We start from the raw sequence: 14,103 nt of genomic DNA on the forward strand, positions 1-14,103 counted from the left end.
GGGTTCTGCCCCTACGGACTTCATATTTGCACGTGCATTTTCTCAGTATTCTGCAGAGTCTCTGTATGGCTAAGTAAACATAACTTGTCTCCCCTAAATTTTTTACCTTCGTGCCTTTAAACTTAAAGCAACGTCTGTCATTTTATAATTCTCTTCTTTCAGAACTGCTCTGGTTATTAAAACCTGATCTGCCTCTATTACTCTGTGATCTTTCAGCTTTGTATTTAATTCACACCATATTAATTTCGTTTATTTTTAGTTTTTCTCTAATGGAATTCTAACTATGCATAAGCTGTTGCTTAAGTGAGTACAAGGTGGTCTTTTATTTCATTACATTTCCCCTTAGTGCCAAATATATTCTAAACAAAGGAAATATTACTTTAATGACTGCAGCTCATCCCATGAGTCGCTTTCCCTGTAACCTTCCAGGACCCTCTTCTTTTCTAGCAGAACCCCTACTTTGCTCAAGAATCCACGCTTCTCTGCATAGTCATATGCTCTGGGGAAGCTAGGCTGAGGCCCCAGTACAGCCCACGGCTGTCAGGAAGGTTCTGTTCTTGCCAGTTGATAGGGTTGAGCATGAACATGTGACCCAGTTCTGTCCCTTGAGACATAAAGAGAAGCCTGCTGGAGGCTTCCAGAAAGGTTTGCTGTCCTGGTGAAAAAGAGTTGGATGAGACATTCTGCCCACTGTGGGCCGAGCTCCAGCTGTCTTGCAGCCATGAAGGGAGCTAGCCCAAGCATCATTGCCACACAGAGTGGGGCAGAAAGACAGCTGGGGCGGGGGCCTTGCTGCATTGCTAAGCCATCCTTTCTTGGGATTTCTTGTTATGTGAAGATAGTGAGGCTTTGTCGGCTTGGGATTTTCTCTTATTTGCAGACAGAGGCATCTGGCTAACTCTGCACCATCAGCTCTCAGTTGAGATTTCCCTGATCTCCGACAGCATCTCCTGTCATGTGTTTACCATACCACGTGGTAATAGATTATTTGCTTCTCAGCACCACAACTGACTATAAACTCTATATGAGAGCAGGAACTTCATCTTGGTCACTGTTATGACATGTGTTTAGGAACTAGCATAGTACCTGGGGAACTGATCAGTTTTGAATACCTATATTTATTCATGTTACCCTGAAAGCACATGCAAAGTTGCTGGGGCAGGGACAAATTATGATTATTACAGCAATAACCTAGAATAAGAGACTTGAGCTTATAACCCCTGGAGTATTTCCACAGCCCTGATTTCACCAACCTTCTGAAATGTAAACACTTATCTCAGGGGAAGTAAGTCTCTCACTGTCTGTTCATTCATCTTACGAGTTTTAAGGTTGTCCTTTAAAGGTCCTAGTAAAATTTTTCCGGCTCTAACTGTGAAGAAGTATAAAGATGCTCACTTTCTCATACTGACATAGTAGGTGCTCAATAAACCATTTGTTAAATTTTTTAACAAATTTAAAGACTACGTCTAATTTAGTGATGTCATCCGGGTCAGGGCTTGTGGGCTTTGGTTGGGGAGCTGGGGGAAAGCATATGAAAATCACCTGGGGGAGGGTTAAATCACCAGAATACTTCTCACCTGCCAATTCCAGCATCTCCCATTACTGTCATATTCCTTAGGGTTTTTTGGCTTGTTTTTGTGGCCAAAAGGATGAGAACCCTGATACAGCCCACACTGAGCTTGAGCCTTTCTTAGGAAAGTTAGGAATGGAACCATTTGTCTGGACACCTGGTCCCAAGGCCGCTATGTCAGTATTCACATTCATTCCACTGGAGTCTTCTGTGTTTCCTTGTATGAATTGGGTAGAATTTATTACAGGATGTTTCTTTCTTTCTTTTTTTTTTTTTTTAATTAGTAGCTTGACTTTTTTTTCACAGAGGGTTTGAGGCAACTTGACAGCACAAATACATAAGATGAAATAGCACACAAACAAAATCAGAACTGAGAAAAAAGATTGCAAATGCGTTGATTTTAATTCAGATTTGCTTCATGTTTTTATTGTTGCCTAGTGCAAAATGACAAACGGCATCAAGTATGTCAGTGACTTTTAACACTTTTGTTTAAGCCACATCCCTGTGTTGTAATCTATGAGAGCTCTTCTGAAGAGAGTACACACACACACACACACACACACACACACACACACACACACACTCTCTCTCTCTCTCTCTCTCTCTCTCTCTCTCTCAATTTTGCTATAATTTCTGGCTCTGGCTCATCCTTTCTTCAGTGGAGGTCCGTGGTAACTTGTTACAGCAGGTGAAATATACACATTTCTTAGGAGGAAAAAAATATTCTTGGTATTCTAAAAAATTTATCTCTATAATAAAATATTCTAGACATATGGAAAAATAGACTAAGATATCAAATACCATCAGTTTTGTAATATTTGCTCTAGATTTAAAAAAAATACAAAATAGAAACCTCTTATTTAGCTCTTTTTGATTCCATTCCGCTCTTTTCCTCTGTAGTAGAAACCACTGTCCTGCGTTTAGTGTTTAACATTTCCAAACACATTTTATTCTTTTACTACCTTGGTTTTCATTTAAGAGGGACATTTAGGTTGTTACTACCTTTTGATTATTGTGATTAATGCTGCAGTGAACAGAGGGATGGTGCAAGCATTTCTACAAGATTTTGATTTCAGTTGATTTTTTTTTTTTTTTTGGATTAAGATCCAGAAGTGGGATTTCTGGTTTATATTTTAGTTCTATTTGCAATTTTTTGAGGAACCTCCATACTGTTTTTCATAGCAGCTGCACCATTTAACAGTCCCACCAACAATGCACAAGGGCTCCAGTTGCTTCAGATCCTCACCAACACTTGTTATTTTCTGGGTTTTCTGTTTTTGTTTTTTATAATGCCCATCCTAACAGAGTATGAGGTGACATCTTACTGTGGTTTTCATTGGCATTTGATGATTGGTGATGTTGAACATCTTTTCGTGTACCTGTTGGCCATTTGTCTGTCTTTCTTTTTTTTTGGAGAAATACCTATTTCAGTCTTCAGTCTGTTTTTTTTCAGTGGGTTATTTGGGGTTTTTTGCCACTGTGTTGGAGGAGTTCCTTATATATTTTGGATATTAGCCCCTTATCAGATACATAGTTTGCAAATGTTTTCTCCCATTCCATAGGTTGCCTTTTTACTCGATTGAGTCTTTCCTTTGCTGCGCAGAAGCTAACGTTATTATTAAACATTTATTCCTCTTTGATATTTGTAGCTGTCCTTATTTCTTTCACATACGTAATATATGTAATGCTAATGTATACAGTATTTCATTATGAGACTGTTATATACATATTCTCCTCTTGATTTACATTCGAGTTGTTTCCAATTTTTTGCAATTACCTGTATTCTTATGTGTACCTCCTTATGTTTGTATGCCACTTTCTCTAGTGTACATTTTCAGGAGTGGAATTACTTGGCTGTAGGTATGCGCATCTTCATCTTTATTAGCTATTACCAAATTGCTCTCAGAGTGGTTGACTCAGTTTAACTTTCATTAGTGTATGATACTTTGCCAGTCTGGTGTGAAATGCTGTCTTATCATAGTGTTAAACTGCGTTGTACTGAACTCGAACTCCTTATGTTTATTTTCACTCAGATTTCCTTTTCTGTTAAGTAGCTATTCACAATTTTTTTTTGCCTCATTTTTTTCAATTCAGTTGTTTGTGTTTATTTACTGACTTTTAGGACTTAATGTATTTTGGAAATTAATACCTTTCTGTTATATATTTCATTAATATCTTCTAGTCTGTGGTTTGGTTTTTCATTTTGTTTGAAGAACCTTTTGTTTAGAATAAAAAAAAATTTCAACATAGTAACACATGTATTAGTCTTTTACTTTATCACTTCTACTTTTGTATGTTATTTTAAAAATCATTGCCCAAATAGCATTTTTTTCTAAAAGTTGGCAAAATTTTATTTTTATGTTTAAGTCTACTGCTTGAAAATGTGTTTCTATGGTGTGAGACAATGATTTTATTTTCTTAAGAGTTAACCTAGGTCTCAGGATAACTGTTGAATAGTCTGTCCTTTCCCCACTGATGTGCAGGGCTACTACCATCATGTATCAAGTTTCTGAACGTACATGAGTCTTTTTCTGGGTGCTCAATTGTTTTTCATTTATCTTTACTGTTTTACTTACCATTGTTTTGTATAACTTAAAGTTTCGGAGAGGAGGCTGCCTGTTTTCTTCTTCAAACTTGTCAAGACTGTTCTTGGCCGTTTTTTCTTATGAATTCTAGGATGAACTTACAGGGTCCATGAAAGATCCTGTAGGGATTTTGATTGGAATCATATTGAATTTCAGTTCAGCTTAGGGATATTTATTAAGTCTTTCATCCACAAACATCGTTTATTTCTCAACTTACTTAGCTTTATAATGTTCCCTATAAAGCTCTCGAAGATTTTTTGTTAGACTAATTATTAGAAAGCTAAGAGCTTTAGTTGCTGGTTTAAATGGTAGGTTGCTTTTCTTATTAAAATTACAGCGTGATTTTTTGGCTTATAAGAATTGTATTATTTTTTGTATATTGATCTTATATCTAAAAACATTGATTTTTTTTTTTTTTTTTTTTTTTTTAGACAGAGTCTTGCTCTGTTGTCCAGGCTGGAGTGCAGTAGCATGATCTTGGCTCACTGCAGCCTCTGCCTCCTGGTTCAAGCAATTCTTCTGCCTGAGCCTCCTGAGTAGCTGGGACTACAGGAGTGTGCTACCACACTGGCTAATTTTTTGTATTTTTAGTAGAGACGGGGTTTCACTGTGTTAGGGATGATCTCAATCTCCTGACCTTGTGATCCACTCACCTTGGCCTCACAAAGTGCTGGGAGACAAACTTGTTTTCATTAGTTTTAATGGTTTTCCTTCATAATTCTCTATATAGATAATGATTACTTAGAGATGAAGATAGTTTTGTTGCTTCATTAAAGTTTTGTTGCTTCATTTAAATTTTTATGTTTCCTTTCTGTCTTTTTTATTAATGTTGACTAAGTTCTCTATTACATTTTTTAGTAAAAGTGATGATCGTAGTCATCCTTCTTGCATTTCCTAGCTTTTGAAGGAAATACTCCCGTTATTTAACCATTAAATGTGATTTTGTTGTAGGGTTTTGTTTTTGTTTTTAAGTTAAGCAATTTCTTTTCTATTCCTGATATGTGGGGTTCTTTGTTGTTGTTAAATCATGAAGGTTGCTAAAGAAATAACGAAAACATTTTTCATTTTTTAAGGACAAATTTGACCTTAGATTAACTTTCTACTCAGTTCTCCTGAACCCCTGGTAAAAGAGGAATGTTCACCATGTTACCAGGCAACATTGTTGTGGTGAAAGTGACCTCTGTTTGGTAAATGTATCTGGACTGTGACTGTAAGTGAACTCTAAATTCCTGATTAGAAGCTGTAGCTTTGAGCTTCTCCAGAAGTACTGACTTTTTAGAAGTGGGTACAGAAGTGGGTATGTCCTTTGTGGGAACCCTGGACACAGTGACCAGCACTGTTATATGACATTTGGTTTCTGTTTGGGGCACAGGATTTCTAAGCCAGCATGTCTATGTACCATCCTTGTGATTGATTCTTTCTCTTTCTTTTCTTTTCTTTTTCTTTTTCTTTTCTTTTCTTTTCTTCTTTCTTTCTTTCTTTCTTTTTTTCTTTCTTTCATCTGTCTGTCTCTTTTTTTTTTTTTTTTTGAGACGGAGTCTTGCTGTTACAATGGTAACAGGCTGGAGAGCAGTGGTACAGTCTCAGCTCACTGCAACCTCTGCTTCCTGAGTTCAAGTGATTCTCCTGCCTCAGCCTCCCGGGTAGCTGGGATTACAGGCACCCACCACCATGCCCGGCTACTTATTGTATTTTTAGTAGAGACAGGGTTTCACTGTGTTGTCCAGGCTAGTCTCAAACTCCTGACCTCAAGTGATCGGCTCACTTCGGCCTCCCAAAGTGCTGGCATTACAGGTGTGAGCTACTGCTCCTGGCCCACCCTTGTGATTTTCATTTCCTTACACCTGAGCTGCCACCTGGATGCCAGAGGGAATAGCTCCTGGATGGCCATGTGAACTCCTGTGGGGACTCCTTCCACGAAGAGAAACACCAGAAACTGCTCTGCTGGCATGCTGTGTTTTCTTCCTATGCTTCCTGAGTAAATGGCTGCTGAGGGTGGCCTTGGTAACTGGGTAGCTCAGAATATATAGTTAGAAGTCCCACATGAGCATTGCTCAGTGCATTCAAACAAAATACAGACATAAAAGTGTTTCGTGGGGCTGATCTAAGTTTATAACTCTCACTTAAAATCCTCGATTTCTAATATTTATTGGAATACTCATATTTTCATTGTCTATAAATAAATATTTTAGCTAGAACTTAGAAGCATATATACTATACCACCTTTTTTAACATGGTAGATTCTGTATATGTTTGACAACCCCAAAATGGTTCTGCTACTTAAAAACGTTTGAAAACTAATGTTTTAGACCTATACTGTCCAGTGGGTAGATATTTGTTGTTGTAATATGGCTATTAAAATGAAATATAATTAAGATTCAGTTTCTTAGTCATACCAGCCATAATTCAAGTGCTCACTAGCCATATGTGGCTAATGGCTACTATATTTGACAGTGTAGATATGGAGCATCTTCATCATTACAGAAAATTCTATTGAACAGACTTTCTAGGCTTTATTTTTTAAAATTTATCCACATTATCAGAGAGCTTTATGTTTTTACTATGTACGCTATATGCAATAAGAATCAGCATATCTTTCAGGGACAGTATTGAAGACCCCAGTGTATTACATATAGAATGATCCACAGAGAAGTATTTCTTAGATTTGAATACCAGGAGAAGTTATATTTCTCCTGAAATTCACCCTCTGATCATGTGCAGTTTGTAATTGATCAATTTTCCCTTTTTGCTTTGTCTAATAGAGAGCGTAGGGCCAAGTTTATGGCTCACTTTAAGTAACCATTTGGCTTACATATTTGTATGCTTCATGTACTTTTTGAAGGCTCTGGTTTTCTGGATTTTTGTAGTAATAAATGTAATTTTACGATTTTTGCATTTTAAGGATACATGTAAATACAGTATAATGAGTGAATACCTTTAAGGTTTTGATTGATACTTTAGTTACTTATTAGGAGCCGTTTATTACTGAACCTCAGTGGTGAGAAGGGGTATGGGAGCCAAAAGCAGTCAGTCCTTACCTCATCATTACAGTGCACACGTGTGTAATCTGGACTGCTCACCAAATGAAATGACTTAGAATGTACACCTGTCATACAACCAGTTTAGCTTGCTTTTCTAAAATGGTTTTAATTTTCAAAATGATGTTTAAAGAAGTCTTACTGAAGTTGATTATAAAAAATTTCAAACTTTGAAGTCTTCCTAGGGAAATTTCACAAAAAAGATACCTGATTATTTTACTCCAACCTAGTGAATAGCTTTTAAATAAGAGGGTGGAGGACTCTTTTCTTTGCTTGTGAATAGAGTTTTTTTTTTTTTTTTTTTTTTTGGATGACAAAGAATCTAATTCTGGGCATTCTTGCCTTCTCGTTGGAAAACCACCACTGTACTTTTCTCATTTTCCATTTTTTTGTTTTGCTGTTAAGAGATGGAGTCTCACTCTGAACTGTAACTACCAGAGGGTAGTGATGTAATCACAGCTCACAGTAACCCCCCGGCCTCAGCCTCCCATTTGGCTAGTACTACAGGCACACATTACCACATCTGGCTTTTTTTTTTTTGTAGAAACAGGGTCTGTCTCTGTTGCCCAGGCTGGTCTTGAACTCCTGGGCTCAAGCAGTCCTCCTGCCTCAGCTGCTCAAAGTGCTGGGATTACAGGCACTGAGCCACTGTACTCAGCCTCTTTTCTATTTTATGTGTCTTGTATATTTTACATTTTACAGCTTGTCATGTTTCTGCAACCACTTACCACATTCAGGCTAAAAGGCAAAATAACAATAAAAAAATAGAACCAACCTCACTTAAAATGTTTAAGGATTAAGTATTTCCATGTATCAACGTTGAGCAGATTTGAACAATATATTTGATTTTATGCTTTCTAGTTGCTAAAGTGAAGAAAAGAAACAGAATTACATTGTTTTCATGTGCTGACAGCCGGAAACATGTAAACATCTGCAGAAACCAAACATTTCCTGGAACTAAACTTGAGCAGAAATCTATCACGTGGACCTTTGTTTAAAGAACCTTGTGAGAAACCACAGTTATGTAAAAGATCCAGGAGCCTAGTTCATGTGGATTATATTCTCTAGAAGGCAGAGAGTCCAAGGAGATCAAAGAAAACGACGACTTGGGAAGTGCATGTGCTGAGCATCGGAGTTAAGCCAGCAGAAAGGAGTTTTAGAGGCACCGAATCCAGGCCCTCTGCTTTTCGGGGGCTGTAGTAAAGAGTTGAGGCCTGGTGCAGTGGCTCATACCTGTGGTCCCAGTATTTTGGGAGGCTAAGACTGGAAGATGACTTGAAGCCAGAAGTTTAAGACCAGCCTGGGCAACAAAGCGAGACCCCATCTCTCCCCCTCTCCCCCACCAATAAAAAAAGCTGGGTGTGATGGTGTGTGCCTGTAGTCCTAGCTACTCAGGAGCTTGAGCCAGTAGGGTCATTTAAGTGCAGGAGTTGGAGGCTGTAGTGAGCAATGTGGGTACAACTGCATTCCAGTTTGGGTGGCAGAGCAAGACTCTGACTAAGCGAAAAATAAATAAAGGAAAATGAAAGAAAAGGAGGCAGGGGGTTTAGAAAATACCATGATTGTTAACAAGATCATCAGATTTCATTTGCTCAAAAATATGAGATCCTGTCAGTGTGGGTTTTGTATAGGTACTGATTCTATTCTGTTCATCTTCAAGTAACAAATGCCTGTAGTGGAGATATCTTATTTTGATGATTAATGGGAAGGTTTTAAGCTTTGAAGAAAACAAACAACATTTTCTATGGAACTTTAAGAGCTGGGCTAATACTTCTGCCCACACAGAAATCTAATTCATTTCAGAGTCAAGAGTAACAATAGAATATTTGGCGTTTGTTAATACAGGTTTTCATAAAAGAAAGCAATTGAAATCTTCAGAACTAATGTAACATGGAAGAAACAACTTTTTCCCGAAACATTTGAGGGACAAATATAACGAAGAATTCATCTCTACTATGACAATCTCAACTGAAAGACTTCAGTGTGGTCATAGTGGTACATTTTCTGTTCCCAGCAGACAAGTAAGGCAAGGGAGAAGCATCAGCTCCCAGGCTATTGTGGTCATCCAGCTGGAGATGAGGGAGACTCGGATGGCAGTGATGGGAGCAGGGAGAAGTAGAAGTGGTTAGAATTAGTTAGAATTCAGATGTAGCTTTAAGATCGAGCCAACAGGATTTGCTGATGAATTGGGTAGAGTGGGAGGGAAAGAAAAAAGAACAAGATGACTTGGAGGATGGAGTTATTTTCTGAGTTGGGCAAGCCTGTAGGAGCTTCGGGCCGGGCGCAGTAGGGGAACATCAGGAGTTTGGCGTGGCGTGACGTTAAGAGGGGAGTGTCTGTTGGACATCCAAGAGGAGATGTCGAGGTGGCTGAAAATATGAGCCTTGAGTTCAGGGAAGAGATTCAGGCTTTTGGTTAAGGTGATGAGACCCACTGAGTTGACCAGGGAGAGAGAGTGTAGATAGGCAAGTTTGAGAACTCGGAGGCCTGGTTCCCTCCGGCATTAAGGGGTTGGATAATGAGAAGAAGTTTAAGGAATGGCCAATGAAGGAGGAGGAGAGTCGGGAGGTTGTGGTGTCCTGGAAACCAAGCAAAGAAAGTGCTTAAAGAAAGAGGAGAGCGGTTAGCTGTGTCTGTGCTACTGGCAGGTCTGACATTGAACGTTAGATTGAGTGAAAATGGTTTCTGCTGCTTTTTTGCTCAAGTAGTCTTGAATGAATTCAGTTAACCTCTCTCTGAGGATAACAGTGGTACCTCCCTCATCAGGTGGTGGTGATGAACTGTTTTATTTATTAAAAAAAAAAAAATTTGAGGACAGGGTCTAGCTCTGTTGCCCAAGCTGGAGGGCAGTGGTGTGATCACAGCTCTGCAACCTTGACATCCTAGACTCAAGCAATCCTCCCATCTCAGCCTCCCAAGTAGCTAGGACCATAGGCATGCACCACCACACCCAGCTAACTTTTTATTTTTGTAGAGAAGGAGTCTTGCTATGTTGCCTAGGTTGGTGTTGAAATATTGGACTCAAGCAATCCTCCTGCCTTCATCTCCCAAAGTGCTGGCATTACAGGCGTGAGCCACCATGCCCAGCCTAGGAACTGTTTAAGTGGAGGGCCAACCTAGGCAAGAAAGTGAGACCCCATCTCAAAAAACAAAAATAAACACACACAACTAGCTGGATGTGGTGCCATGTGCCAGTGGTCTCAGCAATTCAGGAGACTGAAGCGGGAGGATCACTTGAGCCCAGGAGTTGGAGACTGCAGTGAGCCATGATTGCCCCACTGCACTCCAGCCTGGATGATAGCGTGAGACCCTGTGTAAAAATAAATAACGCTTGCTTTGGCAGCACATATGCTAAAATTGGAATGATACAGAAAGGATTAGTATGGCCCCTGGGCAAAGATGACATGCAAATTTGTGAAGCATTTCATCTTTTTAAATTTTTAATTTAAAAAAATTTTAAAAAGAAATAAGGAATGAGATAATTCCTTTAAAGCGTCTCTCCCTATACCTGGCTTTCGGGTATTTCACAGTCGAAGACATTGTTGGCTTTAATAATAGCAGTTTGAGGGGAGCAGTGGAGACAAAGCCTCATGGGAATGGAAGAAAGAATTGGAGACAGCGGTTGGAGTCAGCTTTTTTGAGTATTCTTATAAAATTGGATTAGAGAAATGGGGAAGTTGATTCATGGGGCTGTGGGGTCAAGCGAAAGGCCAGTAGGCAAGAAAGCCTTCTTCCCCTCCCCTCCCCTCCCATCCCCTCCCTCCCTTCCCTTCCCTCCCTGCCTCCCCGCTTTCCATCCTCCCTCCCTCTCTCCCTTCCCCCCTCCTTTCCACCCTTCCCTGCTCTTCACTCCCCCCCCCCACTCCCATTCCATTGTTCTGTCCCATTCCCATTCCCTTACCTTCCAGCATAGACCTACAGTGATGGGAATCATTCTGCATAGAGGGAAAAGCTAATGATGGAGTTGGATTTAGGATCATAGATAACAATGGACCAAAATAACTAGATTGTCCTTGTCACCTGCCCCCACCTTAGTCTTTTATTCATTCATTTAACAAATATTTATTGTAGGCTCACAAGGTGCCAAGGACCGAGCTAGGTGCTGGGAACAGTGGTGGTAAAGGGATGAATCAAAGAAGCACGGGCACGAGCTCTACACCCTCATGAAGTTGTTACAGCCTGGTGGAGACAGGCTTTCTAAAAACACACAAACACAGGTTTGGATGAGTGCTTTGCAGGAAGAGTACAGAGTACTTCTGAGAGGAAGAGAGAAAGAGTAGCATGGTGTAACTTAGTTGAGGAGCATACAAAGGCTTCTCAGATGTGAAAGATGACCATGGCCAAAGAGAAGAGCATCCCAGCAAAGGGAACAGACCTTGCAAAGGCCCTGGGACAGGCGAGAGAGAATCTGGTGCTTTTGGGGATTTGAGAGGGGCCAGGGTGGCCTGAGAGCTGGGAAGGAAGGTGGTCATGCAGGGCTTTGGAAGTCTCCATATTAAGGCTTATGAGATACATCATATCTAAGAGCAATGGGAAACGTTGAAAACTGTTTTCGTTGGGAAGTGACATGGTGAGATTTGCACTGGGGAAAAAAATATGACCCATGATGAAGTGTGTCCTGGTGAAATGGATCAGAGGGGCAAAAGGGGGGAAGAAAACCCACCAATTTAGGCAGAAAGATAATACCTATGAAAATATTTAGTCTGAAATATGTATAATTTTGGTATAGAAACAGGAGTGAGAATATCCCCTATTTAGCAGAATTTGCTTTGCACTTACCAGGTTTCTTCCATAAAGACAGAATTTTCTTGTTAAAAATAATGTGAATCGAGAATAATCAGCTGAAGGTGTCAGTGATTTCAGATTATTTGACATAAAATGAAATGGAAAAAGATTGTGGCAACCCTGTGAAAAATTAAAAATAATGAGACCATATTCAATTTTTTTTTCTAGAAAAAATACCAATGAATCAATACCAAGAGGCAGAATCTATTAAGAAAACTCATTATGGCCAGGTGCAGTAGCTCACGCCTATAATCCTAGCACTTTAGGAAGCTGAGGTGGGCAGATTGCTTGAGCTCAGGAGTTTGAGGCCAGCCTAGGCAACATGGTGAAACCCTGTCTCTACCAAAAATACAAAAAATTAGCCAGGTGTGGTGGCGTGCACCTGCAGTCCAAGCTGCTTGAGAGGCTAAGCTGGTAGGATTACTTTAGCCCGGGAGGCAGAGGCTGCAGTCAACCGAGTACTCGCCACTGCACTCCAGCCTGGGAAACAGAGACAGACACTGTTTCAAAACTAATAAGTGAAAAAAAGTAGGCTAGGCGTGGTGGTTCTCGCCCGTAATCCCAGCACTTTGGGATGTTGAGGTGGGCGGATCACAAGGTCAAGAGATCGAGACCGTCCTAGCCAACATGGTGAAACCCCGTCTCTACTAAAAATACAAAAATTAGCCGGTGTGGTGGCGCGCGCCTGTAGTCCCAGCTACTTGGGAGGCTGAGGCAGGAGAATTGCTTGAACCTAGTAGGCAGAGGTTGCAGTGAGCCAAGATTGAGCCACTACACTCTAGCGTGGTGACAGAGCAAGACTGTTTCAAAAAGAAAAAAGCCTATTACAGTACATGAATGTGTACCAAGGTTTATCTGCTGCTGTTCATATGATACAAAGAAACCTTTAAAAGTAGTGGGTGTACATTATTTTCATTTTATTAGAATAAAACCAATATAATAAAACCAGTTTATTGGTCAACAAATATTTCAGAAGTTTCCCTTTTCACTTTCAATAGTGTATATTGTCTAAAATATATATTTAAAAATATATTGTCTCAAGTATATTTAGACAATATATTATATGGTTAGAGAGAACGGATTTTTACCACTTGAAGGATTACACTGGCAAAACAGTGAGGAAGTTCTGGCCGGGCATAGTGGCCCACACCTGTAATCCCAGCACTTTGGGAGGTTGAAGTAGGCAGATCACCTGATGTCAGGAGTTTGAGACCAGCCTGGCCAACACGGTCAAACCCCATCTCTACTAAAGATACAAAAATAGGCCGGGCGTGGTAGCAGGTGCCTGTAATCCCAACTACTCGGGAGGCTGAGTCAGGAGAATCGCCAGAACCTGGGAGGCGGAGATTGCAGTGAGCCGAGATCACGCCACTGCACCCCGTCTCTACTAAAAATACAAAAATTAGCCAGACTCCAGCTCAAAAAAAAAAAAAGGCAGGTTCTAGCCCTTGTGAGTATTTTATTGCACCAATTTAGGCTTCTCCCCAGAGAGTTTTTAGAAAAGCAGTTGTAATACCAAGTATTGCTGTATCAGGCCACCTGCTACTCCAAGGCCATGAATTAACTTGTTCTAAGCCCTCATTTAAGGAAAGAAAAGAGGAAACAGGTTTATTTCCCATCTAGACAACCCACTCGAGAAAGTTCTGTCTTGGTTGTAACTCCAGGCTTCTTTCTTATACAGGCATTTTATTAATGCTTTTACGAGTTAGAAGAGTTGAGATACGGTGCCATCTGGAGTTTCTCTGCCTTGCTGATCTGAGCTCAGACCTGCCAGTTTATGAGAGATGATTGATAACACCCCATAACAGCTGAGTAAGTAGATTCTTCTGTTTGTCTTGCTGCTTTTTAAAAAAAAGTTTAAAGGTTTAAAATACTATGAACTTTAATTGGGTTCTTTAAATTTTGTTGTTGAATAATGCAATTGTGATAATTTTAATAAATGAATATTTGTAAATAATGGGATTCTGGAAGAAGTTCATCCCCTGATGTTAGAAAAGAGTTAACGAAGACATTCTTCATACATAGCATTTAAGAAATATAAGACTTAAATACCTATATTAAAAATTTAGGCCAGGCATGGTGGCTCATGCCTGTAATCCCAGGACTTTGGGAGGCTGAGGCGGGT

The 14,103-nt window shown here is 39.8% G+C and overlaps 1 long non-coding RNA gene and 1 other non-coding gene across 3 annotated transcripts in view; both read left to right on the forward strand.

Annotated features, from left to right (window-relative positions):
• Nucleotides 1–14,103, forward strand: part of LOC116549938 — a 200,493-nt gene that overhangs the window by 44,166 nt on the left and 142,224 nt on the right. For both annotated transcript variants that reach the window (XR_004268163.1, XR_004268162.1), the window contains exon 3: nucleotides 13,660–13,790. This is a non-coding gene — a long non-coding RNA (uncharacterized LOC116549938). The remainder of the gene's footprint in view (nucleotides 1–13,659; nucleotides 13,791–14,103) is intronic.
• Nucleotides 10,525–10,627, forward strand: LOC116550443. The gene has a single exon (XR_004268412.1). It is a non-coding gene; the product is annotated as a U6 spliceosomal RNA (small nuclear RNA).

The sequence above is a fragment of the Sapajus apella genome, unplaced genomic scaffold, assembly GCF_009761245.1.
Source record: "Sapajus apella isolate SASKATOON/1434 unplaced genomic scaffold, GSC_monkey_1.0 scaffold7, whole genome shotgun sequence".
Taxonomy (NCBI): domain Eukaryota; kingdom Metazoa; phylum Chordata; class Mammalia; order Primates; family Cebidae; genus Sapajus; species Sapajus apella.